This window comes from Octopus bimaculoides, chromosome 16 (assembly GCF_046866305.1).
Source record: "Octopus bimaculoides isolate indiv1 chromosome 16, ASM4686630v1, whole genome shotgun sequence".
NCBI lineage: Eukaryota > Metazoa > Mollusca > Cephalopoda > Octopoda > Octopodidae > Octopus > Octopus bimaculoides.
In genome coordinates, this window is record NC_142943.1 from 28,191,444 (window position 1) to 28,207,064 (window position 15,621).

General features: G+C 39.1%; 1 protein-coding gene across 8 annotated transcripts in view; it reads right to left on the reverse strand.

The window, feature by feature from the left end:
* LOC106878385 (uncharacterized) overlaps positions 1 to 15,621 on the reverse strand; it is a 94,225-nt gene that overhangs the window by 40,904 nt on the left and 37,700 nt on the right. For 4 of the 8 annotated variants that reach the window (XM_052973798.2, XM_052973799.2, XM_014927576.3 and 1 more), the window contains exon 2: positions 8,697 to 9,039. The exons of the other annotated variants lie outside the window; for them this stretch is intronic. The gene's annotated coding sequence lies outside the window, so the exon portion shown is untranslated. The remainder of the gene's footprint in view (positions 1 to 8,696; positions 9,040 to 15,621) is intronic. 8 annotated transcript variants of the gene reach the window in all.

Below are 15,621 nucleotides of genomic sequence, written 5' to 3' on the forward strand. Positions count from 1 at the left end.
TACCTATTCTAGTGACCCCCAAAAGGATGAAAGGCAAAGTTGACCTCAGCAGATTTTGCACTCAGGACATAAGGACAGGCAACAGCAGCAGCAGCTAACTATTAAACACCTTGCTTTCCTCCTGTCACTACCAATTCAAAGACAAATCAACCAACTGCTACATCTTCAACTAGCAGCATCACAAGCAAAAGACAAGGAACACAAAAATATATATATGGAAGCCAAGATCAGCAAAAGCAACACAGCCAGCAGCACAACTTCTGCTGCAGCTGCAAAGTGCCACCCCACCCCCCACCCCCCATCTCAGTACTTCTACAACTAAGTCCTCTGTCACCTTGGAAAGTAGCAGCAGCAGCAGTAACGAAGTCTACAGCAAAGCAGCTGCAAGGGGCCAGCATCTCTGCAGAAACACTTAAGCAGCCTCTCTGGAAAAGGAGTTTAACCGAAGAGACACGTAAGGGCTTGTCCGAACAGAGACAACAGAAAGACTGTATGAGATGGCTCCCCAAAGCTGTCAGAGAAAAACAAGAGCCTCATGTACCCAGGTGGAGAGATGCCTTATGGAACAATGTTTAGAACTTGCACTGGGTAATACGAGACACTAGATGTGACATTCCACTCAGAAGATCACACACAAAGGCTTTCCACTTCCATTAGTGAGGAATTTATTTTCATTCTGGAGAGAGGTGAAGGTAGTGGATATGTCAGAAGAATGAAACATCAGGTGGCCAAGAGCATGGATTATCCTACAGAGTGAGAACATAATCAAACTTACATGAAAAGAAACAGCATCAGGAAAACTGATCCAAAATTGGAGCAGAAGTCCTGATCCAGGTAGAAGTTGAAAACCTAAACAAGATTTCAAATCAAATAGACTCTCAAACATCATAGGGAAATGTAAAAAGCCCAAGAAGATGCCACACTTTTCACTGGTGACGAAAGCAGAAGACTTCTGCTTCTCCAAGATCAAGGCAGAGAACCTTAATTTGCTTGGAATCTGATTCAGGTGAACAAGAACTTGGACAAAGCTATGAGCAGAGTGGAGAGTCTCATCCAGAAATGGGAAGAGGAAACTATCCCAGAAAATTCAGGCAGAGTTGACAAACAATACTTACTACATCATCACTATCATTATCCTCATTTCAATGTCCACTTTTATATACTTGCATAGGTCAGAGTTTATTGAGGCAGATTTTCTATGGCTGGATTCTCTTGCTGTTACCAACTCTTATCTGTTCCCAAGCAAACTAATATTTCTCCATGGCTAATGGAAATGAATGATACTGCTTGTACAACAATGACACTCATATGCAACAACCAGGATATGTCAAAACCAAGAGACACACATGACAGGTTCCTTTCAGTTTCCATCAAACAGATCTGCCTACAAGGCTTTGGTAAACCCGGTGCAATAGAAGACATTTTGCCCAAGGGACTGGGCCTGAAACCATGTGGTTGGGAAGCAGACTTCTTAACCACACAGCTATGAGCAAAATGCCTTGCTCCACATTTCTTTCATTCTCGCAGTCGACTGACTGCAAACACCCTCAGCATTGAGGGTTCAATTTGCCATGGCTGCTGACGCAAAGGCTGCAGCTTCAACAGAGATTCTTGAACAGTGATGAGGAGAGGTCAGCATTCGTTAGGTATGATCGTCTCGTTGATGAAACTATGGTCCCGAGGGAAGTAAAGAACAAGGCTGGAACATGAAGCATCTGAAATGTTGCTGGACGCTCACAACTTTGCAATAGTTAAGCAAAATGGTCAGTGGAACTTACACCTTAAACATTATCAGTGGTGACGAAGGACAGCAACATTGTCAGGGTAACTGGTTCTTGAGAACTTTCAGCTTAAGGATTATGGATGACTTCCAGGAAAATGATGGGAATTGACAGTTTGAGGTATTCTCTACAAGTATGAAAGTGCTATCAGCCAACCCTGTCCAAGAGGAATGCAAAGTGATGAAAGCATTTTGTACATATGCATCTGGTGTTGAAGCATTCTGGCATTCTGTGAAACAGTTGTTGCTGCATGGAGGACAGATCTGGATATTGGTGAATTCATGGTAAAAACTACCCTTGCCCTTTCTTTTGGGAAATAAGGACAGACAGTTCTCCTCTGTCTGGTGTGTCTCAGCAAAAGAGGTTGTTGTGATGGATGTGATGTGGAAGGACTGAGAACAGACACTTTCATCAGACCTTCCTCTTCAAGTTATAAAAGAGAGATAGTAAAAGTGGATGAAAATGGTGAGCAGGATTCACGTGAATGGACCTACTCTCAGAACATATGCCTGAAGACTTGAGAATACAGCTGCGAGAAAACACTTTTCATTTTATAGTCAGAGTAATCCTAGATTTGCCAAGTTTCTTGACAGGCCCTAGATGGCAGTTCTCCTCTTGGGACATTACCATATCTTATAGACTTATATACATCATTATTTTTCATTATATTTCATTTCAGTGTAAACCCCAACACCTTTTGTAACCTATCCTTGGAACGTTCCCTCATCTACAGCCTGAGTGGCAATAAAAATTGCTGTTGTGGTTGCTATTTTGTTGGTGGTGATGGTATTATTGGTTGACTTTGCCTTTCATCCGTTCATGGTTGATAAACTAAGTACCAATGAAACACTGGGGTCAATGTAATCAACTAGTCCCCTCCCCAAAAATTTCAAGCCTTGTGCCTTTAGCACAAAGGATTATTATTATTATTATCATTGGCTTTTCTGCTTCCTTTTATATTTTCACACTTTCTTTCTACTCACTCTAGTACATAGTTTTATTTCTAACAGTTCTTCTTCTCCTTCTCCTTCTTCTTCTTCTTCTTCATCGCCTTCTTCTTCTTCTTCTTCTTCTTCTTTACACGTTCCATAACAGTCCTCTACCTTTCTTACATTGTACTACCGTCTCACACTCCCATCCACACCTCGTGCACAGGAGTTATGATTGGCACTAAAACCATACCTATGTCCCAAATTACTATACGAGTTACAAGCTGAAACAAGTGGCCCGACCATGCTATTTAACAGGAACAACAACAATCACAACAACTCTAACAAGCAACAGTACCTCACCCCTCCACCACACACACACACACACACACATCCACCCACTTCAGCCGAAAGTCGGTTAAAGGTTTCATAGCTTTCATCAAGCAAGAAAGAGTCATGTCTAAGAGGGCGTTAATTAAACTCTGGTTGGGAGGCCCAGTGTGAAGGTGGGATGTGGGTGTATGAGAAGGAGAGAGAAGAGAGAAAGAGAGAGAGAGAGAGGAGAGAGAGAGAAGAGAGAAAGAGAGAGAAGAGAGAGAGAAAGAGAGAGAAGAGAGAGAGAAGAGAGAGAGAAAGAGACAGTATCAATCAGAATGTACAGTCGTAAAAATATAAACAAAAAATTTTTAAAAAAGGGTAATGAACATTTTCCAACTGGACTCTCAACCAGGCACACATTTATATAAAGGGAAGAAAATAATAGTGCTAGGTCCATATTAATGATAGCGTTTCGGTAGAGAAAGGCAAAAGCAACAGTCTTCACCATGACACACACACACACACACAGAAGTGGTGGTGAGGAGGTCCTTATTCTGGGCTGGTTGTTTATGTTTGTATTTTTTTGTATATACTGTAATGATCCATAGCAAACAAGAAGGAATGTCTGCACAAGCAACTCCCCCTCTCTCTCTCTCTCTCTCTCTCTCTCTTGTCATAACATTACACATGCAAGCAAGCAAAAGTACATACATACACACACACACACACAAACACACACATACAAACATATTGGCAACACCACACAAGCACATATATCCACACACCACATTTATCTGGAGACACTTATGTACACACTAGAAAGACATGAATATAAGTATATGTGTACACGTACACACACACACACACACACACACACGCATACACCGAGATGTCCAGGTAGAGAAATTTTCTCTCCCCACACACCTCTCTCTCTCTCTCTCGTGCTCATCAGAAGTGATTAAAGAAGCAAAATGATTTTTTTTTGAGAAATAAAATATAAATTCGGTATCTTAGCAACTATCACTAAAATGAGTCAACAAGGAGCCTCTACATGGTTAGTTTACCAACTAGAAACATCAGCCAGGTATCCTTCAAATAACAATCTACTACCTCCGACCTGGAGCAAAACAACAACTATTATTATCATCATCATCATTATTTAACAACTGTTTTCCAAGCTGGCATGGGTTGGACAGTTTGACAGGAGCTGGCAAGGCTGGAGGGCTGCACCCAGCTCCAGTTGACTGCTTTGGCATGGTTTCTAAATGCACCCAGCAGAGAGTATACTGAGTGCCACTTTACAAGGCACCAGTACAGGTGCTTTTTATGTGACACCAGCGCAGAGTTTCTAACTGAGGCACGAGGCTGATCATCGGGGAAAGACAAGGGCTTCACTTCCCTGGTCCTTTATTTTATCGACCCAAGAAAAGACGAAAGGCAAAGTTCCGCCTCGGTTACATTCGAACACAGAACGTGCAGAACTGGAATAGATGCCACAAGGTGACGACAGTGGTTTCAAATATTGACACAAAGCCAGGAACTGTGGAGGTAAGGGATAACGCAATCACATCAACCTCAATGCAAGACTTGTACTTATTTTTATCGACCCTGAGAAGATGAAAGGCAAAATCAGCCTTGGTAGCATTTGAACTCAGAGCATAAAGTCAGGAAAAATGTCACTTAGCATCTTATCCAGCACAATAACGATCTGCCAGCTCACCATCTTCATAATAATAAATATAATCATCACCAACATCATCATCATCATTTAACGTCCGTTTTCCATGCTGGCATGGGTTAGACGGTTCAACTGGGGTCTGGGAAGACAGGAGGCTGCACCAGGCTCCATTCTGATCTGGCAGCGTTTCTACAGCTGGATGCCCTTCCTAAAGCCAACCACTCCGAGAGTGTAGTGGATGCTTTTTTATGCGCCACCAGCACAGGGGCCAGGAGCTGGCATCGACCACGATCGGTTGGTGCTTTTTACGTGCCACCGACATGGAAGCCAGTCGATAATAATAATAATAATAATAATAATAATATTAATAATAATAATGATAATCTTCATAACTAATATCAACATTTCTTTCATACAATCACTAGTATTCACACTATAATTTCCCCACCAGCACCATCGTCATCATCATCATCATCACACTACCACCACAACACTAACTCCCTATGTCACCATACCACCAGTCACCAGCCTTACCACTGCTGTCACAACAGGTAACCGTCACCACCACCACCACCACCACCGCTTCACCAATACAGTTCTTCCATCACAACTACAGAAACATCTCCGCCACCCTCCACCTCCACCACTGTACTACTATCAACCACCACAATCAGTTCCCGCCCCTCGTACATACACAGACACTCCACCACCACCACCACCACCACCACCACCCTGCTCTCAGAGCTTAAGTCAAATTACAGAATATCCAAAATGAAATTGAGAAAATTAATTTTATATTTTGTGGAGAATTGAGAAAACATGATCTTGTAGAGATTGTAGGAAATATGGAACAGGATGGTTGGAAGGTTGATAACAACAACAACAACAACAACAATAATGAGGATCATTATTATTATTGTTGTTATTATTTATTATTATTATTATGATTATTATTTGGCACAAAACAACATGATAGTGGGAAGGGCATAATTGGCGGTATTGCCACCCCACCCCCTGCACATGCCCAGTAAATTATCTTATTGACCATACACCCACCAACCTTGAGCAATGAAAGGCAAATATTGGTGACTCCTCTGGGATTTAAATTCAGAAGATAAAAATGGATGTAAGACATGTAGTCCACTATTCTATAATTTCCTGCAACTCCACCACCACCACCACCATTACTACTATTACTGATGATGATGGTGATGATAATGAGGATGATTTTTTTCACACAGGAGGATAATTTACTGAAAACCAAATAAAACTACCGATACACACATCATCAATGTTGCTTCTCTTTCTAGTTATGGCTCTGGGTAAACTGCTTTGCCACTAAAGTGATAACTAAAAGAAAAAAACAAAAACACTGTGTGTGTGTGTGTGTGTGTGTGTGTGCTTTTTGTACCAGAGGTATTGTGTTCTCTTTACATGTTGAATGTTCATTGAGTAACAGCTCTAGCTCTCTGTCTGTCTTTATCTATCTACCTGTCTTTATCTATCTACCTGTCTTTATCTATCTACCTGTCTTTATCTATCTATACATAAATACACAAATGTGTGTGTGTGTGTGCGCATGCATTGTGCTTGCCTGTATGTATATGTTTGGAATACCTGTAAATGCCCATGCAGAATGTGGATATGGTCAGAATGAATATGCTCACACACACTTTACATGGAAACAGAATAAAAAAGAAAGCAACAAGCCTGACTTCAAGCCGAACATGGGAGAGACTGAAGAATGTTGACAGTTGGTGTTGAAGTACATGTGACTTGTCTCTAGGGGTTATTTTAAGAGCTTTCTTTTGCCTTCTTTTTTTTTGTTATAGAAAAACCGCCAACCCCACCCTCAAGCAAAGAAATACAATACTCAACAGGACTTAAAACAAACTAAAATAAAACTACATTTAAATAACTAATACTTATTTTATAAAAACAAAAAAAAAAGGTGAACGGGTCCTTTTCATTATTATTTTCAAATAATAATATAAAACTTATAGTATACCAATAATACTACTAGTACTACACTAATGTGATGATGATAATTCCAGAAATGCTTTTAAAAATCAAATTTAAAAAATACTAAAGTAAAGGGAATATAAAAATTTAATAAACGAATAAAGAAATAAAGAAGGTGAAATACATAAAAAAATAAAGCAAGCTAAATAAAAATATGTATTTGAAAATTGTCCTGACAAAGTGTAGGAAGAAAAGAAATAGAAAATCAAATACTTAAAAATAAAAAAAATAAAATAATTTAACTCCTATGACTAATCAAGGGATGTACAATGTGAATATATAATTTGAAATAACAAACAAAGCTAAGGTGTGTGTTTTTTTGTGTGAAATATTCAAGTCATTTTTGCGTTAGTGCAGTGACAAATAGGAACAATTAAAAAAGAAAATACAAATTACATAAAAATAAAATTAAATTGAAAACAATCAAAAAGCAAATTGTTGGTCAAATATATTATTATAAGCAGTCTTCCCTCCCCAGATGGAAGTTCAGATTAAACCTTTTTTTTATCATTTGCTGTTTATTTTTAAGTAGAAGGATAGAGTGAATAGTGACATGCATTGTGTAATAACGTAGAAGACAGCTTCTGTCAACTTGTTAATATTTCTCTCCTTTGCAACAAGACAGCTAACTGATGACAAGCGCTCACGTCTTGATTGCTTTCATTGTATAATGGCAAACATTTCTAACCCCACCCCACCAGTTAAACCAGTATGCCCCACACCTTATTCCGCTTCAAACTCACACAGAGATTATTGGTCATTACAAAGGCTGCTTAAACTTAATGCCAATTTGGCATTTTAGAATCCAGTTTGACATGAAGAAATTTTCCCATCTCTGTAAACCTTACTTAAGCTTATTTAGGCTTATTCATGTATTCCATTGACATAATTAAAAAGGGGTGGATTGGCCAAAACAGCAAGGGTATCAGTTAAGTAGTAACTGGCAGTATTCAGTTGTGTCCTTTCACACATTTTCAGTTCCAATGCCTATTAAGGTCAACTTTGCAGTTCATCTTCTAGTGATTGATAAAAATAAAGCATCAATCAGACATGGAATTGATTGAACTGAGATCAATAGTTTGCTTTACATTACTTCAGTAAAATAATATCAGTCATCTATTGGACCATTACAAATTTTGTAGTTTTGTTTCAATGAGAGTCAACATCTAGTGGTGAAGTACTCTGAAAGGGGGTGATTAAAGTAGATCAATAGGATTAAGCAAAGAATTAGCAATAAAGAAAAATAGACAAGAGTGGAAGCTTTGGAGCAAATTAGAAGAGGAAATTAAGAAAAGCATTCCAGCCAATGTGCAAACTGCTGAGAACGCTGCTGAGCAATTTATCTCTTCAATACAAGACATGAAAGTTGTATTGTTAGAGCTAAGATTCATGTGTCATAAAACAAAAGAATGAAAGCCATTCAAATGGACTGAGATGGCAGAGTTACGATGTGGTAGCTATGACACCATCTGGTCACTGATGAAGGAGGACAGACTCATGTTATTTGATTTCAATCAGATGAGTGCAGTTTTCCAGGTGCATTTTACTCAACTGTTCAAGGCAAATGGTGGACTCGAGAGACAAGCAGCAGTGCCTACCTTGACAGCATGCTGCATCACTCAGAGCAAAGGCTGCTGCAAAATGACAATGACTGAAGCTAAAATATGTTAGCATTACATAATTGTGCAAGGGTTAAATTAACTGGTTTGAATAGAGTGCCTTACAAGCTTTACATATACATATATATAGATGCAAGACTGCTTTGTCAAAACATCTGGAAACAGAATAGGAGAATTCCTAGTTCTGTGAGCCGAGAAGCAGTAGCATCGTTGAGGAAGGATGTAAACAAGAACATTATTAATAATCTGTAACCTATAACTCTTCAGAGAATTCAGAGCTCAAGATTTTCGCAAACGTGCTAACAGAGATTGGCACTGGTCAGTAGTGATTGTGAGTGTGGAAACTTACATGATCCCAGGCAGATTTATGCATGACCTCCAACATTGTAGAAAGGATGGGTAACAATCTTGGTTTCAGTGGGACTCTAATCAATATGGATCAATTAAAAGCTTTTGATAAGATCATTTACTGTTATTTGGCAGCTGTCCTCACAGCAGCCTGTTTCAGTCCTGTTTTCAAAAGGCTGGATTGCTTCAATATACAGCAGCATCTGTTCGGTTGTTTGACTAAATGGACATCTGTTGGAACTTATTTCAATCATATACTCAATCAGTCAAAGATACTCTCTCATCCTTTCTGTATGTAGTGATTCTCAAACCTGCTGTGGCAACTGGAAGTGTTGAAGAGCATCCTGTTTGAATGGGAAGTGAGAGAACTGTATCAGGCAACATCATTATAGCAGTGCTCAACATCATGAAAAGTCAAAGGGGCAATCATCATTCGAAAGGAATATAAAGTGGTAACAGGAAGAAGGATTGACACAGAGAAATCAGTGGGCTTCCAAATTGGCACCCAGAGAATCGAATCCATATCGGTGGTCCCATGTCAGACTAGTTAAATTATCTGGGTTTTGGTTCAATCCAGACTTCCAGGGATAAGATTACAAGCGAAATGGCCAGTCTCACTCAAAAATGAACTGAAAGGAAGCTATTCCAGAAAGGATGGCCAAGGGTCACAAACAGGTACACCGCTTGTAATATATAAAAATGTTTGACCATCAAACCTGGTCCTAGTACTCACCTGACCAATTTGGAATGTCTGTTCTGTTGTTTCAGGAGGAAGGGACATGTCCAAGACTTTTGAGTGACAATGGGTAAATAGAGGTGGATGTCCATCAAAGAGACGGAACATTTGATTCAAAGGTTCGACTTGGTCATGGAGATTCAGCCTAAGAATTATGTGAAGAGTTTGTGAAGGCACATGGCCTGGTGGTTAGGATGTTGCACTCACAATCCTAAGATCATGGTTTTGATTCACAGACTGGGCAGCACGTTGTGTTCTTGGGAAAAACACTTCATTTCCCCTTTGCTCCAGTCCACTCAACTGTAAATAAGCTGGGAAGTTAACCTTGTGATGGACTGACATCCTATTCAGGGGGTTAGTGTTGTAATCTTATTCACTTATATGCCAATGAAATCAGGTTAAATCCATTCTTATAATTTCTGGGACTCACAGAAAAACAAAAACATGTCAATGGAATACTCAGCCAGTTACACATTAATTTAACAAATGGGTATACATGTCTACGGGGTACTGAACCACTTGCATGTAAATTTCATGAGCAGCAAGCTGTTCCGTTGATCAGATCAACTGGAATACTCATTGCCATAACTGATAGAATATCAATTAAATGATGGAAAAAGGCTGAGTTGGAGGGAGAAGAGAACGACTGGCAACAGAAGAAGTGGATGAAGGCAGACTTGGATAATGAGATAAGGGAGATGGGTAGCAATATATAAAAGATTAGACCGTGTTTGTCAGCAGCAATTTAATAATGAGTTGTCTTTAATGTCATTCATGAAGCAAAAACAATTGTTATTTTTTCATGACAAATTTCTAACTCTTTTAATAAAAATCCATCTGTGACCTCTTCTAAAGTCAAATTAAAATTTCAATCAAAATCTCATACTATGGGAGATATTGTGAGATATCTGTAGATCAGTGTCAGTAGAACAACAAGCCTCTATGTCAGCAGTTCTCAACCACAGCTCCCGGGGCCACATGGTAGCCCTTGACCATTTTTTTAAAAATTGAATCCCAAAGGGGAAACATCCTAACTTGATTGCTAATACACAGAAAAATGCTTCTGCATTTGGTTCAACATGTGTGTGTGAGAGAGAGAGGGGAGAGAGAGAGAGAGAGAGAGAGAGAGAGAGAGAGAGAGAGAGAGAGAAGCACTGTTCAGCAAACCGATGGGTATCAAAACAAAATATTGCAACTAAATGACTGACCAATCATATCAACCAGCTTTAGTGTTCTGCATCATTCACCATGAGCCCTCATTCTGACAAACTACTTGAAAGTTGAAAGCAAAATCCAAGTTTCATGTCAAATTCCATTGCCTTACTATTTCTTATGGTCTTCCCTTTATAAATATAAATTTTTCTTTTAATCAACTTTTTGTTTGTTTGTTTTTTCTTTATGGTGTGCTCGACTAAAATATCCAGAATTTAGACCCGGCCCAGATATTAAAAAGGTTGAGAAGAACTGGTCTATGTAATCACATAACCAGCTAGAAATAGCAGCTAAATCTCTATCACCGACCACCTTAAAAAAGAACATTGGCTCGTGTAATGCTGGATATACTTTGACTCTAAAAAAAAATATAAATAATAAAAAACAAATGAATGAACACAGATGGAATGCCTCACCTTTAAGCTTAGGTGTGTTTAATCTGGACTTAATTGTGTCTGAATAATATCCATAGGCAAAGGCATGGCTGTGTGGCTTAGAAGCCCACTTTGCAACCATGGGATTTCAGGTTCAGTCTCACTGCGTGGCACCTTGAACAAGTGCCTTCTACTATAGCCCCAGGTCAACCAATGCTTTGTGAATGAATTTGGTAGATGGAAACTGAAAGAAGCTCATTGTATATAAGTGTGTGTGTGTGTGTGTGCACGCGCGTGCGTGCACCGGTTTCTCACCACCACCACCACTACTTGACAACTGGTGTGTCACTTAGTAGTTCAGCAAAAGAGACTGATGTGATAATTACCAGACTTAAGTATCAGGGTCAGTCTGTTCAACTAAAACCAGCCAAGGCAGTGCTCCAGCATGGCCACAGTCTAATGACTGGAACAAGTAAAAGACAAATATTTAAAAATTCCAGGTGTTTTACTACAATCCTCCAAAATTTTGATTATATTAAGTAGGAAATGTGCTGTGCGTGAGAAGACCCGGCAAGCCAAGTAAGATCGTTGCCAGTGCCCCTGGACTGGTTCTTGTGCGGGTGGCACATGAGATGCACCATTTTGAGCGTGGCCATTGCCAGTACCGCCTGACTGGCTCCTGTAGGATTTTCGAGCGAGATCGTTGCCAGTGCCCCTGGACTGGCTTGTGCGGGTGGCACATAAAAGACACCATTTCGAGCGTGGCCGTTTTTGTGCGGGTGACACATAAAAGCACCCACTACACTCTCTGAGTGGTTGGCGTTAGGAAGGGCATCCAGCTGTAGAAACTCTGCCAAATCAGACTGGAGCCTGGTGTTGCCATCCGGTTTCACCAGTCCTCAGTCAAATCGTCCAACCCATGCTAGCATGGAAAGCGGACGTTAAACGATGATGATGATGATGATGATGAATTAATTGAAACACACTATCAAGTCTAGTCATTAAAAATATAACCATGAAAGATTAAATAAAGCCCAATAATTATGATAAATATTGAATTATGATCAAGGAGGTCTATAAAACTGCATAAACACTGTTGGTCATTAGAGCCACTACCCTGGCCCAAACCAGTGGCACTAATGTCTTCGCTCGCTTTCTTTCACCTCCCTTACAAGGAAGCAGACTACAGCAAAATACAGAGTTGAATGGAAGTTCATCAACAACCTTGATTGACTTTACTCCACTTAAGTAGCTGGCAGCTTGAAACAATAATAAAAACAAAACAGAAGTAAACTAACAACAGTTAATAAAAAAAAAATACCTTCCATATAGAGGAAAAGGCTGCATGCACACACACAGAAAGAATTACATTTATACATACATATACACACAAACATTACATAAAAATGTGTGTGTGTGTGAGAGAGAGAGAGAGAGAGAGAGAGAGAGAGAGAGGGAGAGGGAGAGAGAGAAAGAAAAACTAGATATATATTATGCACGCCTATATACAAGCAAGTTGACTATTTTGAACACTTGTCAAATAACAAGTTTAAAGTGCTCTTAAAGTAAGTGCTGAATAGATGTGAGATGAGAGGGCATTAGTGCCACTGGTTTGGAGGATTTTAGTAAAACACCTGGAATTTATAAACCTTGAATGTTTAGTTGAGCGCATCAATGGCAGTACTTTTTTTTCCTTTAAACCTGGTATTTATTCTATCAGTCTTTCTTGCTGAACAGCTAATTTATGGGGACGTAAACACACCGACACCAGTTCTCAAGTAGTGATGGGGACACAAAGACATACACACACACACACTTATCATCATCATCATCATCATCGTTTAACGTCCGCTTTCCATGCTAGCATGGGTTGGACGATTTGACTGAGGACTGGTGAAACCGGATGGCAACACCAGGCTCCAATCTAATTTGGCAGAGTTTCTACAGCTGGGTGCCCTTCCTAACGCCAACCACTCAGAGAGTGTAGTGGGTGCTTTTACGTGTCACCCGCACGAAAACGGCCACGCTCAAAATGGTGTCTTTTATGTGCCACCCGCACAAGAGCCAGTCCAGGGGCACTGGCAACGATCTTACTTGGCTTGCCGGTTCTTCTCACACACAGCACATTTCCAAAGGTCTCGGTCAGTGGTCATCGCCTCGGTGAGGCCCAATGTACGAAGGTCTTGCCTCACCACCTCAGCCCAGGTCTTCCTGGGCCTACCTCTTCCACGGGTTCCCTCAACTGTTAGGGTGTGGCACTTTTTCACGCAGCTATCCTCATCCATTCTCACCACATGTCCATATATATATATATATATATATATATATATATATATATACGACAGGCTTCTTTCAGTTTCCATCTGCCAAATCCACTCACAAGGCTTTGGTCAGCTCAAGGCTTTAGTAGAAGTCACTTGCCCAATGTACCATGCAGTGGAACTAAACCCAGAATGATATGGTTGGAATGCAAACTTCTTACTACCCAGCCACGCCTGCAATTTTCTTAAATTGCCACACATCTACCCACACAGCCAACACACACACAAGAAAAATAAGTAGAAAAGTAAAGAAGTACTTGGGAGATAATATGAGTGATGAAACCATTGAAGGCCATTGCTCCGGCACAAACTGCAGTCGAATAACTGAAGCAGATGGGAAAGAAAAATGAAAAAGAAACTAAATTTTTTGACTTGAGAACTGGTGTCGGTGTGTTTACATCCCCATAAATTAGCTGTTCAGCAAGAAAGACTGATAGAATAAATACCAGGTTTAAAAGAAAAAAAGTACTGCCATTGATTCGCTCAGCTAAACATTCAAGGTGGTGCCGTAGCATGGCCACAGTCTAATAACTTAAAACAAGTAAAAGATAAAATAAAAATATACATACATATACATATGTATATTTAAATATATATAAAGACACACACCTAAGTCCACTCAACAAAAGTTGGCATGAGTCTAAACAATAAAAACTTATCGAATTGTCAACAGTCTAAGAAATGGCAGCCTGGCATCTTATCCAAGATATGTTAAGAATCGCACTTTAGCATGCTAAAAGTGCTCCCCTGGCATCTTGTCCAAGACATGCTAGAAATGCCATTCTGATATTTCTCAGTAAGTGCAAGCTTAAAAAGCGAAAAAGAGAAGCTTCATCCAGCTTGAAGAATCTATACAGAGCCCCAACGTAAGAAATAAGTTCTCGAATGATTTATCTCAGCATACCAAGCATTTACCTAACAAAAACAACAATCAATAAAGATAGCGTATAAGATGAAAGAGACTTTGTCGTGTGGTAAATAAATATCCTTTGATCTTGTTTACAATACAATTTGTGAGAGAAACAACCTGAGAAGAATGATTTCAATTAAACATACAAACAAAGTGTATGATAATACACACACATACAGATATATACACAAGCAGAGAGTATATTACTGTACATTTATATACACACACATGCATAGGTATATAAAGAGCTTGTCGCTGTATATTTATACATACATAGACACAACAGGAGTGACACTAAATTTAAAACACACACATACGAAGGTGTATACAAATACATATATCATTATGCATATACACACAGGCAAGTTTATAGACACACACTGATGTGCATGTGCGTGTGTATACACACATTTACTATATACACAGGAGAATTTTGAAACTGAACTTAATGCTATCTGCCTAGACAATCTAATTAAATGGAAATAAATGGTTTGGAAGTAAATTATTTATAGAAGAAGAAGTGAAACAGGTGGATTGGAAGCAGGGTGGGAGAAGGCAACAATCTGAGACTAATCAATTACCCAATTGGATTTAACATGTTAAAATTCAATCTCAACTGACAGCTAAATATTGGATTTTCTGCAAATTGTCTTTCAAAGAGATTCTTCTCTTTATTTTTTATTTTTCCCTCTTCAAATTTTTGTTTTATTTATTTTTATTAACTGGCTATATTTAGAATTCATTGATTGATTCTACAATATCTAACAAATGTGATTTCTTTCCCCTCACCACCACCACCACTCTCTCTCTCATTTATACTCAGTGTCATCCTCGCATCTTCTCATCAGTTTCTATACTGAGCCTAAGTCATCCACTGGATTTCATCTTCTACGAATCCCAAAGAACTGAAAACATTGTACACTCTCCAAATGTGCAGTTGCTCCATTTTAAAGATCCTTCAATCCAGTGTAAGGAGTTTGGAACAAGAAAATGGATGCTGTATGTCTCTGTCTACCACACATCAAATACATGCAAACATCAATGTCTCTGGAGAAGAACAATTCTTAACTGCAAGTTTCCTGCTTTCAATAAACCAGTCTTTTCAACCATTTTTTTATATGTGGACCTTCCAGATTCCTATTTTACTTATAACCATTTTGCATTTTTAAAAATCCCATTATACTTTTATAGGTAAATATTGTTAGGAATTCTATTTAAAATTATTAAAATACTTTGTGTTTTGTAGAAGTATAACCAATCTTTTGCAGGTAAATTTTAACCACAAAATCTTGTGTGAATCGCCAAGAGTCATATAAGACCCAGGTTGAGATCCACTGAGATAATCCATTGGTTTATTATATCAGGTACCAACT